The sequence below is a fragment of the Chanodichthys erythropterus genome, chromosome 24 (assembly GCF_024489055.1).
Source record: "Chanodichthys erythropterus isolate Z2021 chromosome 24, ASM2448905v1, whole genome shotgun sequence".
Classification (NCBI taxonomy): domain Eukaryota; kingdom Metazoa; phylum Chordata; class Actinopteri; order Cypriniformes; family Xenocyprididae; genus Chanodichthys; species Chanodichthys erythropterus.
In genome coordinates, this window is record NC_090244.1 from 207,501 (window position 1) to 223,514 (window position 16,014).

At 41.7% G+C, this 16,014-nt stretch overlaps 1 protein-coding gene across 8 annotated transcripts in view; it reads right to left on the reverse strand.

Annotated features, from left to right (window-relative positions):
• Nucleotides 1–16,014, reverse strand: part of nrcamb (neuronal cell adhesion molecule b) — a 51,466-nt gene that overhangs the window by 22,199 nt on the left and 13,253 nt on the right. For 6 of the 8 annotated variants that reach the window (XM_067380408.1, XM_067380406.1, XM_067380404.1 and 3 more), the window contains exon 2: nucleotides 7,252–7,292. The exons of 1 other annotated variant lie outside the window; for it this stretch is intronic. The gene's annotated coding sequence lies outside the window, so the exon portion shown is untranslated. Of the gene's footprint in view, nucleotides 1–7,251; nucleotides 7,293–7,526; nucleotides 7,764–7,883; nucleotides 8,271–16,014 lie in introns of those variants that run through there. One more of the 8 variants, XM_067380401.1, reaches the window with a different exon arrangement.

A 16,014-nucleotide genomic window follows, 5' to 3' on the forward strand; every position in this document is an offset into this window, starting at 1 on the left:
CATACAGACAAACAGCTCTGACACACACACACACACACACTGCCTCAGACAGCAGAGAATCCCTGGTTGCCATGGTTACTGAGATCTGCACTTCCTGCCCAGAGAAACTTTTCTCTTTAAACTCTCAGGGATGTTGGGACGCACCTGTCAATCAACTGACGTATGATGTCATCAGGTGTCCCAGACCATGTGATTTACCAATCAATCAGTCTAATGATATCATTGATCACTGTGACGCTCATTCATTCTGTCCTACATACTGAATCACAGCAGACTGAACCAACTGAAGGAATCAAGCGTTTGAACACATCAACCATTCAAAAAGCAAACACATAAAACATTAGAAAACTCTGAGTACCAATGAATCAAATGAATCAATCATAGGAATCAAATGTTTGAACACATCTGTGATGACCAAAAATGTTCAAAAATTAAAATGAAAACAAGTAAAACATAAGAAAAATCAACAACTAATGATGCTGCAAAATGCAAAAAAAAAAAGAAGAATCATATGAATCAATTTTATGAATCAAATGTTTGCGATAGCCAAACAAGTTCCAAAATTCAAATAAAAACAATCAAAAGATTTGAAAACACTGATGATGCCTCAAAACGCTGGAGATTTAATTGAATCAATCATACGAATCAACTGTTTGGGATGGCCGAACAAGTTACAAAATGAAAACAAATAAAAGATTTGAATCAGATGTTTGAACACATCTGTGATGAGAATGAAAACAAATAAAAGATTAAAAGCACTGATGATGCCTCAAAATGATGGAAATTTATGAGTTCAACAGAATCAAATGACTCAGATTAATCAAACACATCTGATGCCCAGCAATGCTCTACAATCTGAATCCCATTCAATGTCACCTATAAATGTGTGTGTGTGTGTGTGTGTGTGTATCTCATGAATGGAGTCCAAGGTCACGTAAAGCGCTGCAGACAGCCATAAATCATGCGACTCATGAACACAGAGAGGCCGGTGACTGAAGCACTGAAACACTGTGTGTGTGTGTGTGTGTCAGGAACACTGATGAAGGCCTCGAGCAGAGCAACACATGATGGTAATCAGGTTAATTAAACAGCGAGCTCATTAGATCTGAAACGTCATGTGACTCAGAAAGCATGCAGCGGTTGGACGGACAGGCAGGAGTGTGATGTGGTTCATATCAGCCTTCAATAGAGGAAATACATCATCACGACACTCATTACGCTCGTTTGATCTGTGAATGTGTTCATAATTACAGCTGCTCATAATCACTGCCATATTGACTACAATCATGAACTTCAGTCCAACACACGGAGCTGAAACACACGGAACACACGGAACACGCAGAACACACGGAACACACGGAGCTGAAACACACGGAACACACGGAACACGCAGAACACACGGAACACACGGAACACGCAGAATACACGGAACACACGGAACACGCAGAACACACGGAACACTCGGAGCTGAAACACACGGAACACACGGAACACGCAGAACACACGGAACACACGGAGCTGAAACACACGGAACACACGGAACACACGGAGCTGAAACACACGGAACACACGGAACACGCAGAACACACGGAACACACGGAGCTGAAACACACGGAACACACGGAACACACGGAGCTGAAACACACGGAACACACGGAACACGCAGAACACACGGAACACACGGAGCTGAAACACACGGAGCTGAAACACACGGAACACTACATTTGTTCTTGTTTGAGAAGCGTTTCACTCGATAAACGACACAGTAGAGAAGATCTATGTTCATTTAACACACGTTCACATGGAAAAACTGTGTGAATGAAGCTGTTCATGACAGATATTCTCACACTGTAATATCCTCTTATTTCCAGCGTTTAATATCTCCATACGCATCAGAGTCTGAAGATTAACCGCTCGTCTCATCGGAGACGACACAAAGACATTCCTCCGCGGCTCCAGCATACGTTTCCCATAAGCCCCTCATTAGCTTTTATAATTGCAGAGGCGTATGCAAATAATCAGGCTGTTTAACATGTGAATGGCGCTTTATAAAAACACCAGCTCACTTGTTAAAACATCGACTCGTTTGATGTGCGTGTGTTCAGAGACACGAGGTCAGGGAATCATCCGTTTTTTTATGACCTCATTTGATCTAGTTTTAAGCACAAACGCAGTTTATTTTGATACAGTCATTTCTCTTGATTTAAGGTTGTTTAGATGCTGGAAGAGCATCCTCTGGTTCATATGGTCTCAGAAGGTGATTTCTGTGTGAATCTCTACAGACGTCCATCACACAAACTGCTTAGAGTTACTCTAGTGTTTCTGCTCTCTTCTGACTCAAGGACACTCGCTTTTGTCGTCTGTTGTTTTCCTCTGCAAATGTTTACACAGCGATTCATTCCCGTGAACTCCATTAACATTCCCGTCTTTCTCACACTCATACGCACAAACACAATCTCTGGGATCCACTGAGATGCTAATTCCTGGCAGCGAGTTAAAGGAACGAGGCCTCGTTAGCATGCGGGGCGAAGCTGGAAGCTGGAAACACACACGCAACACGTGTTCACAGGTCTCAGATCAGCTCCATCGGATCACATGCTGATGCTTCATTTGCATATGCAAATATGTGCAGCCGAGCTCGACACACACGGTTACTGTTAACGAGTTAAGTCGGAATCAGTTTCCTGATTGACCTTTTTAATAAGCGAGAAGGAAGCGAGACAAAGCCTCCTTCATCCGCTCGGATTCTCCTCCAGCACCAGCTCACAATACAGAAGCTCATTAATGATATGATTCAGTAATAAAGGCTCAGATGATGATTGAGAAGCTGAACACACACAGTATCTGTGTCTCTCTGAACAGCAGCGTTTCACGGGCTGATGGGTAAAGTTAACCCAGTTCAGCGGTGATTGTGATGCTAATGTGAGCGGCTCATTCAGCGCTGGCTTTCTACCATCATCTGTGATCAATAGTGGCTTTAGGATGTGCTGACCGTACGCTCGCCTGGCGCTTTCGCTCTATTGTCCGGGATCAGAGCTGTGGAAGCTTCCCGCTCGGAGCACGACTGAATCGACAGAAACACACACTGCATTTACACTGACTTTACAGGGTTAGTTCAACAAAACTGTGATTTCTGTCATTAATTACTCTCCCTCATGTCGTTCCACACCTTCATTCATCTTCAGAACACAAATTAAGGTATTTTTGATGAAATCCGTCCATAGACAGCAATATAATCAACACTTTCAAGGTCCAGAAAGGAACTAAAGACATCATTAAAACAGTCATGTGACTGCAGTGGTTCAACCTTAATGTTATGAAGAGACGAGAATACTTTTGTGTGCAAAAACAAAACAAAAACAACTTTATTCATCAATCTCTTCTCTTCTGTGTCAGTATCTCACGCAGTGACGCAGTGAAGCTTCCGTGTTTACGTCTGAACGCCGGCTCAGTATTGGCCAAAGCTGATCACGTGACGCATGTGTGTGATGCTGACGCAGGAGCTGGCCAATAATGAGTCGTTCTGACGATGAACCTGGAAGCGCTAGACGTAAACAACATATGAGAACGACACAGAAGAGAAGAGACTGTTGAATAAAGTGGTTATTTTTGTTTTGTTTTTGCACACAAAAGTATTCTCGTCTCTTCATGACATTAAGGTTGATCCACTGCAGTCACATGACTGTTTTAACGACAACTTTAGTTCCTTTCTGGACCTTGAAAGTGTTGATTATATTGCTGTCTATGGACGTATTTCATCAAAAATATCTTAATTTGTGTTCTGAAGATGAATGAAGGTGTGAAACGACATGAGGGAGAGTAATTAATGACAGAAATCACAGTTTTGTGTGAACTAACCCTTTAAATCCGTTCACTGCCAGCGGGCCTTTGTTATCTATCACATGTTTTAGTAATTATCATAAATTAGGTGTCATTGAAAAGCCTAAAAACTCAAAATTCATGCTTTCATCAGGCTCCTCCCCCAAGTGGGTGTGTCACGGTTCATATTACAAAATTAAAGCATATCGTTGGAAGACTCTAGGTTTCATATTTGGCGACTGTTTTGTGATAGAAGTGATATTGTGACAGAAATGTGTTAATTTGTGAGTGTCACCTGGTGGCAGTTTTTGGTAAAGCGCCTAAACAAAACCTCACCGGATTCTCAGGTTTGGTGATATCAACTTCAAATTGGAGTTCAAACATAGCAGCCATTTTAGGTTCCAAATTTTGTATAAAATATAAATGTTTGCTTTATAGTAAACTTTTTCACTTTTTGAATTGCTTTCACTGCAATAATCCATGTAAACAGATGTAAAAAATTATGTCATCGTGTGTAAAAGCCAGGTCAAAACTGACCCGCACAATGTGTTCAAGTTTCATTTTAATAGTTCATATCTCTCAAAGAATCTGTTAATAGTGTTCCACAGCACGTCTGTGAGAGTTAACATTGAATGTGTGGCATCTCTGTGTCACATGATCAGGAGCCTATCACATCACACGCTTATATAACACAGAGAGACGCAGGTGTCCAGAAGACCAGAGACGCACGAGATCAAAGCGAGAAACACTGAAACACTGAAACTACTGAGACGCATTTCCTCCACATTAATCACTTCATCCTCAAACTGAGTCCCATTCATTAACACTCATTAATGCATTAAACATGAACTATATATTTTTACAGCATTTATTAATCATTGTTAATGTTAGTAAAAACAAATATAATTGATTTTAAACATGCATGTTGAAATGAACTAAGATTAGAAAGTGTTGTTCAGCGTCACTAATGAAACCTCGTTACGTGTTAAAATAAAATCAAACAGATGCAAATAGTTAATAATAAACTGTGCCATGATTAATTTTTCACCTTCGATGTGGGACGTGATGATCTTAATCTGGCACACTATCTAGGGCAGATGAGTGAACTGGGACACAGACTCGGTTTCCTCCATATTCTCTCTATATGAATCAAAACAGCTCAACACAAGCTCTCATCTTCTGCCTGTTCCCGTGACACGTCAAACTCTCGACTGGCGTGGGCGCGCTGAACGTGTGAAAGGCTCTTCAGACTCCACCTGCTCGTCTCCGAGGTTTCTGGAGGTGAGGCGCTCCCTCCCACTCAACAGGAATAAAGACGGCTCATTGTGTGTGTGTACGGACCCGTCTCTATTGTGCCTTCAACACACACATCTGACACATGAATATTGGCTTTGTCTGACATTAAGAAAAGACACTTAAGGCTTTTACCTTCAGAGTCAAGCTGAAGTTTTGCTCAAATAAATGCAAAGAAACTGAATTATTCCAAAGGTTTAGTGTTTATATAGACGTATGGAGGGATTCTCTGGACTCTGAGCAGCTTTTCCCCTCATTCAAGCGCTGCAGGTGAATAGAAATCACTTCCCCTTCATCGCACACAAAAGCCACGACCCCCCGATCGGCAGACTGAACCTCATTCAGAGTGTGAGAACATCAGATGAGGGGGTCAGAGCCGACACAGCCTCGACACACACTTCATGAGAGACACGGCTCAGATATTGACCTGTGAACTGTGCTGTGAGCAGTTTAACTCCAATACATCGCCTCCTCCCAACCTTTCTGACCTGGACGAGGTGCACTAACACTTCTAGAAAATATAGATATTAGCACGGGACAAAAATGGACACATGGATTAAGACTATTCAAATACACACTATTTGGTTTTTCACACTTTTAAAATAATTTTTAAGAGATATGAACCATTTAAATGAAATTAAAACACATTGTGTGTTCAACTCAGGCTTTTTTAGTGTAAAAAAAGTTATAAAAGTTTAATTTTACTGAGCAAATGTACTAAACATTTTATACAAAATCTATATTTCACCAAATCAAAGCCTGTCCAAATTTGAAGTTGATATCACCAAAAAATTACATGTACAGTTTCCATGGTAACACAGTGTCCAATTTTGTGTTTAAGCTTTCAAATTATACCGAATTTATGCTGATTACTGAAATATGTGTAACTGTAAGATAAAACGCGTCTCTTCAGGACTGTCGTGATGCACTGCGCTGTGATTTATGAAGGTCGACAGAAGCACAGCGATTCAGATCAGTGAATCAGGTCACCCAGAATGCACTGCAGCGTCCAGCCGGACGGACATATTCAGTGTTTGAGATCAGACTAACAGCAGCATTCGCCCTCGTGCAGAACAAGTGCACTTAAAAAGAGTATTATTACGGGAATAATACACTTTAAAAAGTGTAAAAGGGATGTCATGTTTTCAGACACTTAAATGCATGATATTTGCACTTAAATGAAAATATATTATAGTTTAAATTTATATTAAATGCAATTAGATGAACTTTAGAGTGTTTTTGAACCAGCATAATGTCATTATATTATTACATAATCACTTTTATTGTCTTATAATTAACCTTAAAATTAAAACTGAATAAGTCAGTACTGTTAAAGTTACACACACATATATATTGAAGTACACTACACATGCACATTGACTACTGTTAAGTGCACTTGTTTTTCCTTAGGGCTGCTCAGGTCACATGATCACACCTGCATGCGATGATGTCAAGAAAGCTGCAGCGGACGAGAGCAAACCAAACATCACAAACTACTGCGTCCGACACCCGAAACGAGACGAACGACATCCCACAGTTCCTGCAATGAATCAAATCACCCGACAGCCAATCGGAGGCCGCCTGACGTTTATGAGCGATGTTAATGCGCAGCAGCACGTTATTGATCTCACCGAGACGATTGAGACACAGACACACATCTACAGCTCATTTATATGCTAATGAGGCATGCATATTCATGACGTCTGTCATAACAGGTTCAGCATGTGGCAGCAAAAACTCTTACACTTCTCTCTGTCTGCTCACACACACACACACACACACACACACACACACACACACACACACACACACACACACACACACACACACACACACACACACACACACACACACACACACACACACACACACACACACACACACACACACACACACACACACACTTAACAGTAAATCAAATTTTTTTCAGTGCATTTAAAGCATCAAGTTACAGTCGTTCTGATACTTTAGCACTAAAATGACTTGAAGGATCTCAATGTGATCATGTTTAAGTCATCAGTAGGATCTTCCTGAGAAACACACACACACACACACACACACACACACACACACACACTCCTGATCAGTCTGTCAGATACAAGCACACGTCTGTCAGCCTGAAACGACACATGAACTCACCAGAGAAGATCTTCTAGTGTTCTGTCAGCGTGACGATGAACCTGAAACACACAAACATCACTGCTCAGATAACATCAGATCAGACCAGAAGATGGAGGAACGAGTGTGTGTGTGTGTGTGTTGAGTCTCAAAATCATGTGCAGAAGATGCTGGAAAAGCAAACAATGTTCACCATCAGAACACACAAACATTAGAAGAACGAGGAGAAACTTCAAGTGCAGGAGAACTGAAATCATCTCCAGCTCAGAAACACAAACCCTGAGGAGTGAAAGTACCTTCAGCAGTGATGGTCCTTCAGCACGTCACATACTGCGAGTGCAGCGGTCAGACGGTGTTCGGGAGCGAGTGAGAGTGTGTGTGAGAGAGAGAGAGAGCTCCAGCGTCCCGCCCCTCACCGCAGGATTAAATCAATCTATTGTCTTTGACTCAATGGAGGTTAAACATTTCCTGCCCTCGTGTGCAGCAGCTCAATCCTCACTCTCCTGCAGTCACTGTTATTCTTTCCTGAGATTCTGCAAACATCACAGGCTCCGTCCTCAGGGAATAAAACTAAAACAGCGCCTTGAATGCAATGCAAGAGTCTCAAAAACTAATGGATAAAAGTGTCAAATGCATAAAAAAGTAAAGTTAACCGCTTTGACGCTCGTTCAAACTGTTGATGGCTTCGGGAAACGCCTCAGGACACAGTGGAGACTCCCTTCCCATCAGCCCCTGCAGCAGATGTGGCATGAGTCCTGCGGATGATGGGAAAGTGTTTATTGCCGTCATTAGGAAAGTCTTTTGACGTCTCTTACGCGGTCGCGGCCCGTGACAATGGAGGGCGATCTCTCTTTCAGAGCGCCTCTATTCTCCGCAATAAAGCCGCTCTTTTACAAAAGACCTCGACCTGAAACTCGATCCGGCTCAAAGTGTTTCTTCCTCACTTCAGACAATGAGCCGAAGCGGCGACTCCCAGAGACACGGACCCGCTCCGATCACGAGACGTGAGACGGGATCACCGCGGATCTCCTGACTGACTCTCCAACATCACGCATCAAATCATCCGAGCCGATCCACACATATCTAACATCGGAGATAAAGTTGATACTTCAAAGGAACTGAGAATGTGTGAGTGTGTGTGTGTGAGAGTGTGTGTGAGTGTGTGTGTGTGTGAGAGTGTGTGTGTGTGTGAGAGTGTGTGTGTGTGAGAGTGTGTGTGAGTGTGTGTGTGTGAGAGTGTGTGTGTGTGTGAGTGTGTGAGTGTGTGTGTGTGAGAGTGTGTGTGAGAGTGTGTGTGTGAGAGTGTGTGTGTGTGTGAGTGTGTGAGTGTGTGTCTCTTTGGGGCACCATATTTCCCAGCATGAATGGAGCTGCTCTCTGATTGGCTGTGTGGATGCACAGGGTTCTGGACGCTCTTAAGTGTGTCTCGAGTGCCCTACAGAGGGGCCCAGACCTGCTCCTCGGACCACCGCAGAAGCCGCGTCTCTGTTGTCTGGGCGACACGGTTTACAAACACACAAACACGACTAATATCCATTAAAACAACATCATTCAGTGTGAGACGACGGCTGATTAGCGATTCCTCACCGCGACCAACATCAGCGACGCTCGTGATATACTGAACGCGTTTATTTGACACACACACACACACACACTAGCTATATTACACACTCTCACACACACACACACACACACACACACACACACACACACACACACTAGCTATATTTCAAGCAGCGTGAATGTTTTGTGGTACAGTTGTGATTCAGGCTGAGATTGAGTCACAGGGAGAATGTAGGTTAATTTAACAGGGAATTGGAGACTCTGAATCAATATGAAATGATTTTATCGGAGCGTCTTTACGGTACGTGTGAGCTTTGGGTGGATAATGAACACGAGACGCCTCCATATTAAAACACGCTCTGATAAAATGAAACACAATCCTGTGGGATTAAACTCTGTGGCCCAGGACACAAAACCGGGACAATGGTGCCCGTCTTAAGGGATATTTACAAGATTTACTGCCCAAATCTGATGGAAGGCAGGCTGAGGTCGGCCTGGCCCCTTTACACACACACACACACACACACACACACACACACACACACACACACACACACACACACACACACACACACACACACACACACACACAGAAGAATGAATGAATCAGACTGTTTCCATGGCTGTGAGACTTTAAATGAGATGGACACAGACAGAGCGTGTGAGATGTGCCGCCCACTGCCGCTTCACATCCAGAGCCATTATCACATGACTGCAACTCACTGCACTTCAAGGGAAATAAACTTAAACTTGCTTATTTTAAACTTATTTTCTAAACTTATTTTATTTCAACTATAGTTGCTCTTAAAACTTTAGTAAACATTAATAAAAAATAGCATTGTCACAGTAACTTGTTGCTAACATGTTTTAACACATTGCTTGTATGTTTTAGTATGTTTCTAGCATGTTTTAGCTCTTTGTTAGCATGTTTTAACACATTTCTTGTATGTTTTAGCATGTTTCTATCATGTTTTTACTCTTTTTTAAAATGTTTTACCACATTTTTTGTATGTTTTAGCATTTTTCTAGCATGTTTTAGCTCTTTGTTAGTATGTTGTAACATTTTTTGTATGTTTTAGCATGTTTTCTAGCATGTTTTCTAGCATGTTTTAGCTTTTTGTTAGCATTTATTACCACATTGCTTTACCACATTAACACATTTTTTTATGTTTTAGCATGTTTCTAGCATTTTTAGCTCTTTGGTAGCATGTTTCTAGCATTTTTAGCTGTTTGGTAGCATGTTTCTAGCAGTTTTAGCTCTTTGATAGCATGTTTCTAGCATTTTTAGCTCTTTGGTAGCATGTTTCTAGCATTTTTTGTGTTGTAACCAGTGCCCAAGGAAGTCGACCGGAAGTTGAAGTAGGCCGTGTGCCGCCATCTTGTAGCAGAACTTCACTTGCATTAGCATCCCATTGACTCCCATTCATTTTGGCGTCACTTTGACAGTGAATAACTTCACATCTGAGGCGTTTAAAGACTCCATTTGTCCATTATTTATTTCCAAAGATACACAACAATGTATAAAGGGCTCCATTACCTTCTATGTTACATTATGGCCCCGTAGAAACAGTTTTTGTAAAAATAAGCTAACGATTGCGTCATAACCACTCGACTCTCTGTCGCACAGTACAGAAATTACCGTACAGACAGGAGGAGAAGCTCGCAGGCAATCGGGGAGATTATCTTAATATGGCGTACTGGCGTTACAATTTAAAATACTATACAAAATAATTAATCAGAATACTTACTCCTGCTCACTCACGCCAAAGAACTCCCCGCTCAAGCTCGCCGTCTCTGCAAGATTAACGATGGCAGTTTTCACGCACAGCTACTAGAAGATTTACATCTGTCAGACAGGCTGCTGACGTCATCAAGCTTAGTTTGAGTCTGCGCGTCAGAAACGGAAGTGCTAAAAATCGCTAAAAATGGGCTTCACTTGACTCAATTGAGTTCCAATGGGGTCGCTGTGTCCATTTCTTTTACTGTCTATGGTTGTAACATGTTTCTAGCATGTTTTAGCTATTTGTTAGCATGTTTTAACACATTTCTTGTATGTTTTAGCATGTTTCTAGCATGTTTTTACTCTTTTTTTAACATGTTTTACCACATTTTTTGTATGTTTTAGCATGTTTCTAGCATGTTTAGCTCTTTGTTAGTATGTTGTAACATTTTTTGTATGTTTTAGCATTTTTCTAGCATGTTTTAGCTTTTTGTTAGCATTTATTACCACATTGCTTTACCACATTAACACATTTTTTGTATGTTTTAGCATGTGTCTAGCATTTCTAGCTCTTTGGGAGCATGTTTCTAGCATTTTTTTGTGTTGTAACATGTTTCTAACATGTTTTAGCTCTTTGTTAGCATGTTTTACCACATTTTTGTATGTTTTAGCATGTTTCTAGCATGTTTAGCTCTTTGCTAGCATGTTGTAACACATTTTTTGTATGTTTTAGCATTTTTTCTAGCATGTTTTAGCTCTTTGTTAGCATGTTTTACCACATTTCTTTTACCACATTAACACATTTTCTGTATGTTTTAGCATGTTTCTAGCATTTTTAGCTCTTTGATAGTATGTTTTAACACATTTTTTGTTTTAGCATGTTTCTAGCATGTTTTAGCTCTTTGATAGCATGTTTTAACACATTTTTTGTTTTAACATGTTTCTAGCATGTTTTAGCTCTTTGATAGCATGTTTTAACACATTTTTTGTTTTAGCATGTTTCTAGCATGTTTTAGCTCTTTGATAGCATGTTTTAACACATTTTTTGTTTTAACATGTTTATAGCATGTTTTGGCTCTTTGATAGCATGTTTTAACACATTTTTTGTTTTAACATGTTTATAGCATGTTTTAACACATTGTATGTTTTAATATGTTTGTTTGTATGTTTTAGCATGTTTTTGTTAGCATGTTTTAAGTTTTTTAACATGTTTTACCACATTGTTTATATGTTTTAGCATGTTTCTAGCATGTTTTAGCTCTTTGATAACACATTTTACCACATTGCTTGTATTATTTAGCATGTTTATGTTTGTTAGCATCTTTTAATACCATGATTGTTTGTTTTACCATGTTGCTAGCATGTTTTAGCCCTTTGTTAGCATGTCTTAACATTGCTTCTTTTAGCATGTTTTAGCACTTAATTTGCATGAATTAGCACACTGTTAGCATGTTTTAGCTCATGTTTTAGCACACTGCTAGCATGTTTTAGCTCATTGCTAGCGTGAATTAACATGTTACTAGTATATTTTAGCACAGTGATAGCATGTTTATCACATTTTTACAATGTCATGCTGCTAACATGAAATAGGATTTCAATATATTGGCTTTGTCAAGCCAACATAAACAGAAATGATAAAAATAAAAACTATTTTAAAATGTTAGAATATTGATTATACTGAAACTGATTGTTTCTCACTCCAGCCCGTCACACACAGCGATGTATCTGCGCTCACAGGACTGATAATAATTAAAGGAGTGTGTTAATGAACGCAGATGCTGAGGCGGAATCAGACAGCAGACGCAGATCAAGGCGCAGGTTCAGACTTTCATGTTCTGCTAATCAAACACGACTGCGCCTCAGAAACACTGCCAGATCGACTCACGAGCCAATACTCATGAATATTGAAACGAGCAGCGCAGTAATTATTTACATGTGTGCATCTGTCAGACATCAGTTCATTCATTACCTGTGACTTTATTCTGATCATCTCGTTCTGTTGTCATGAGGGTGGAATGAACATCACATGACATCTGTACTGACATTACACTGATACGAACACTGAATCTGAATCCCTTCCTCACACAACGAGTGAAGTGCGTCGCGTCTCAGTTAACGAACACGATTAGTCTTGTGAAGCTGCTGTAGATCAGATCCACTCAGATGTGAGGCTGTCGGCAGTGCAGGAATGAGTTCATAATTTTTCCATTCTGTCTCTGTATATCGGTCCATTTTCTGTCTGTCATTGATTTTCTATATTTCTCTCTCTCTCACAGCAGACGTGTGGACGGATGGACGGATTCAGGGGTAAAAGCTTCACGTTATCGATCGGACCCCATTAGGCCCGAAGCGCTGGACTTTATGGGTCTCGAATAAAACACTTTCAGAATGTGGAGCAGGTCACAGTTCATGTGACGCTTAACCTGACAAACAATCCCATATCTGAGACGGACGACTGTAGAGCAGAGCGAGCCGAGCTGGTTTACGAGAGGAGAAAATAATGCGTCTGCATCTGCTCCGTCAGCACGAGTCCACAGGCGCACTTCCTGCGCAAAGATCTGCATATTCATTGACAATCGCTGAGAGCTGAAATGAACAGTGGAGTTTATTATGCATGAATATGTCTGACACCATCATGAAATATGACTCATTGAGTTTAATGACGAGCAGATGCAGATGCAGTCAGACGTGAACACACACCATCACTCGTGAACACACACATGATGAACACACACCATCACTCGTGAACACACACCTTCAGCTCACACTGAAGAATCTCACGTGAGATCTAGTGATCTGCATTTAATTACACAAACAGCTGGAATTAAAAGTCATTTCTGAGTGACTGGATATCGTACAGTAATACTACAAGTGCAAAAGCTTTCAAATCAGATGTGAGTGAGTCATCTGAGCTGATTCAGTGAGTCAGTGAGTCATCTGAACTGGTTCAATGAGTTATCTGAAATGATTTAGTGAGTTATCTGATCTGACTCAGTGAGTCATTTGAAATGATTAAGTGAGTCATCTGAGATGATTCAATGAGTAATTCAAACTGGTTCTATGTATCACCAGTAATAATTCAGTGAGTCAACTGGGCATATTTAGTGAATTATCTGATTTGATTAATTGAGTCATTTGAACTGGTTCAATGAATCATCTAAAGGCCAATTCGCACTTTATCGACAGACGCAGTCGAATACTGACAGTCAGCAGATTACACCACGTCACTTCTCAGACATTCTGGATCTGATTCAGCCTGTTCAATTGGCGAAAATAATCTCCAGCAGACTCCAACAGGGGTAACACACTGATCCGACAAAACCTGACAAAGTGTCTGTCGCCGTCTGTCAGTGCAGTGTGAATTAGCCTTAAAATGATTCAGTGATTCATGTGATATGATTCAGTGAGTCACCTGAACTGATTTAGTAAGTCATCTGAGCTGATACAGTGAAAGAGTGAGTCATCTGAATTGTTCAAATGAGTCATCTAAGTTGATTCAGGAAGCAAGTGAGTCATCTGAGATTCGAGATGCATTGGCGCTGTGCAGACCGATCGGAGTATGACATCAAAGTACCATAAGAGCGACTGAAAAGCATAAAGAGTCGAATGCTCTCGCGGTACTTTGATGTCATACGCCGATCGGTATGCACAGTGAGATGCTTGAACAAGCCTAGTGAGTCATCTGAACTAGTTCAATGAGTCATCTGAGCTGATACAGTGAACGAGTGAGTCATTTGAACTGATCCAATGAGTCATCTAAGCTGATTAAATGAGTGAGTGAGTGAGTGAGTGAATGAGTGAGGGAGTGAGTCATCGGAGCTGATATAATGAGTCATCTGAGTTGATTCAGGGAGCAAGTGAGTCAGCTGATACAACAGGCTTGTTCGAGATGCTGCTCGGTGTTGCTCAGAGTACGGCGTACCGTAAGAATGATTGAAAAGCAAAGAGTCGTATGCTCTCGCTGTACTTTGATGTCATACGCCGATCGGTCTGCGCAGCGCCGATACATCTCGAACAAGCCTAGTGAGTCATCTGAACTAGTTCAATGAGTCATCTGAGCTGATACAGTGAACGAGTGAGACATTTGAATTGATCCAATGAGTCATCTAAGCTGATTCAATGAGCGAGTGAGTCATCGGAGCTGATACAATGAGTCATCTGAATAGATTCAGTGAGCAAGTAAGAGCAAGTAAGTCACCTGAGCTGGTTCAATGAGTCATCTGAGGTGATTCAGTGATTCAGTCCATGATTCCGATTGATGACTCCTGTGCTTCATCGAGTAATTTGGTTGGAGTGATTCATTAAAAAGATCCTCACCGACTGAGTGATATGAAACAGTACTAGCCCATCTCAAGCACACAGAATCATGGGAAACGCGGTCATAGGAAGCTGAAGTGGACTCGTTCAGACTCCTTCACTCATTAATGATCGGATTAGTTGGATCAACACTGACTAATCAGACTAAGCTGAAGAGCCGTTTACTCGAAGCACTACTCCAGAACACAGCGTAAATGAAGCAGACAAACACACATCGAGTGGAGAGCCGTTCACCCTGTCAGCCGGATTGATTGAGTGGACGAGTGTTTGTTTACGGCGTCGGGAGTCTGTGACCGGCAGCTGTCAGGATTCAGGATTCAGGATAGAAACACAGTCCAGTATATTCAGCATGTGTTTATGTGGTGAAACATCCAGCGCTGGACGTCTATCAGAACGAATCAGGAATGTTCCTCGGCTCTCGTGTGAATAAAAGCCAAGAATCTGCTTCCTCTTTCTCGTCCAGCTCGACCAATCATCTCAACGCCTGTCAGACTCCACCAATCAGAGCAGGACAGGAAGTACAATGCGGCCCACACAGCGTCAGGGCTCTTTTCTCATGATAACGCCCGTCATGTTCCCTCTTTTGTCACGGCTGATTCAGTGTCAGCTTTATGGCACGGTAGAAATGCATTGTGCCATTGAAGGCGAGACATTGACCGTGACATGAGCAGGAGGAGGTCCGTCGACCCCTGACCGGACGGACCCCACATTCTCTCTTCTCAACAATGGAGCGAGACTCAGATCCCAGCGGGCCGGTCAGCGTTACGGGCGTCTGGACGGCGGCCCGCGGCACCGCTCGCACTCGCTGAGAGTCCACAATGCCTCCATTTACGCTCCCAACGCCAAGAATCCTTCACATTACTGTCAGCGGCGCTCCCACGAGTCCGTCTGGATCGCAGCGACTCAGGTGCAGGAGGTCAAGCCGGAGTCGTTGGTTTAAGTGGATAATGAAGAGCTTCAGAGGAGATGAAGGTCGTACAGATGCTCTGATGGAGGACGTTTAACAGCTTCTGCTGCTCAGATCACCAGCTCAACAGTGCCGGAAGAGTTAAAGTCACTTTATGAAATATGAACACCAATCAAAGTCTCGGTGAATTAAATATTATTCCTCATGCTGCCGCTGACGTCTTTGTTATACTGATAAACTCATCTTCATCATCTCCATCATCTAACGGAGGTCTGAA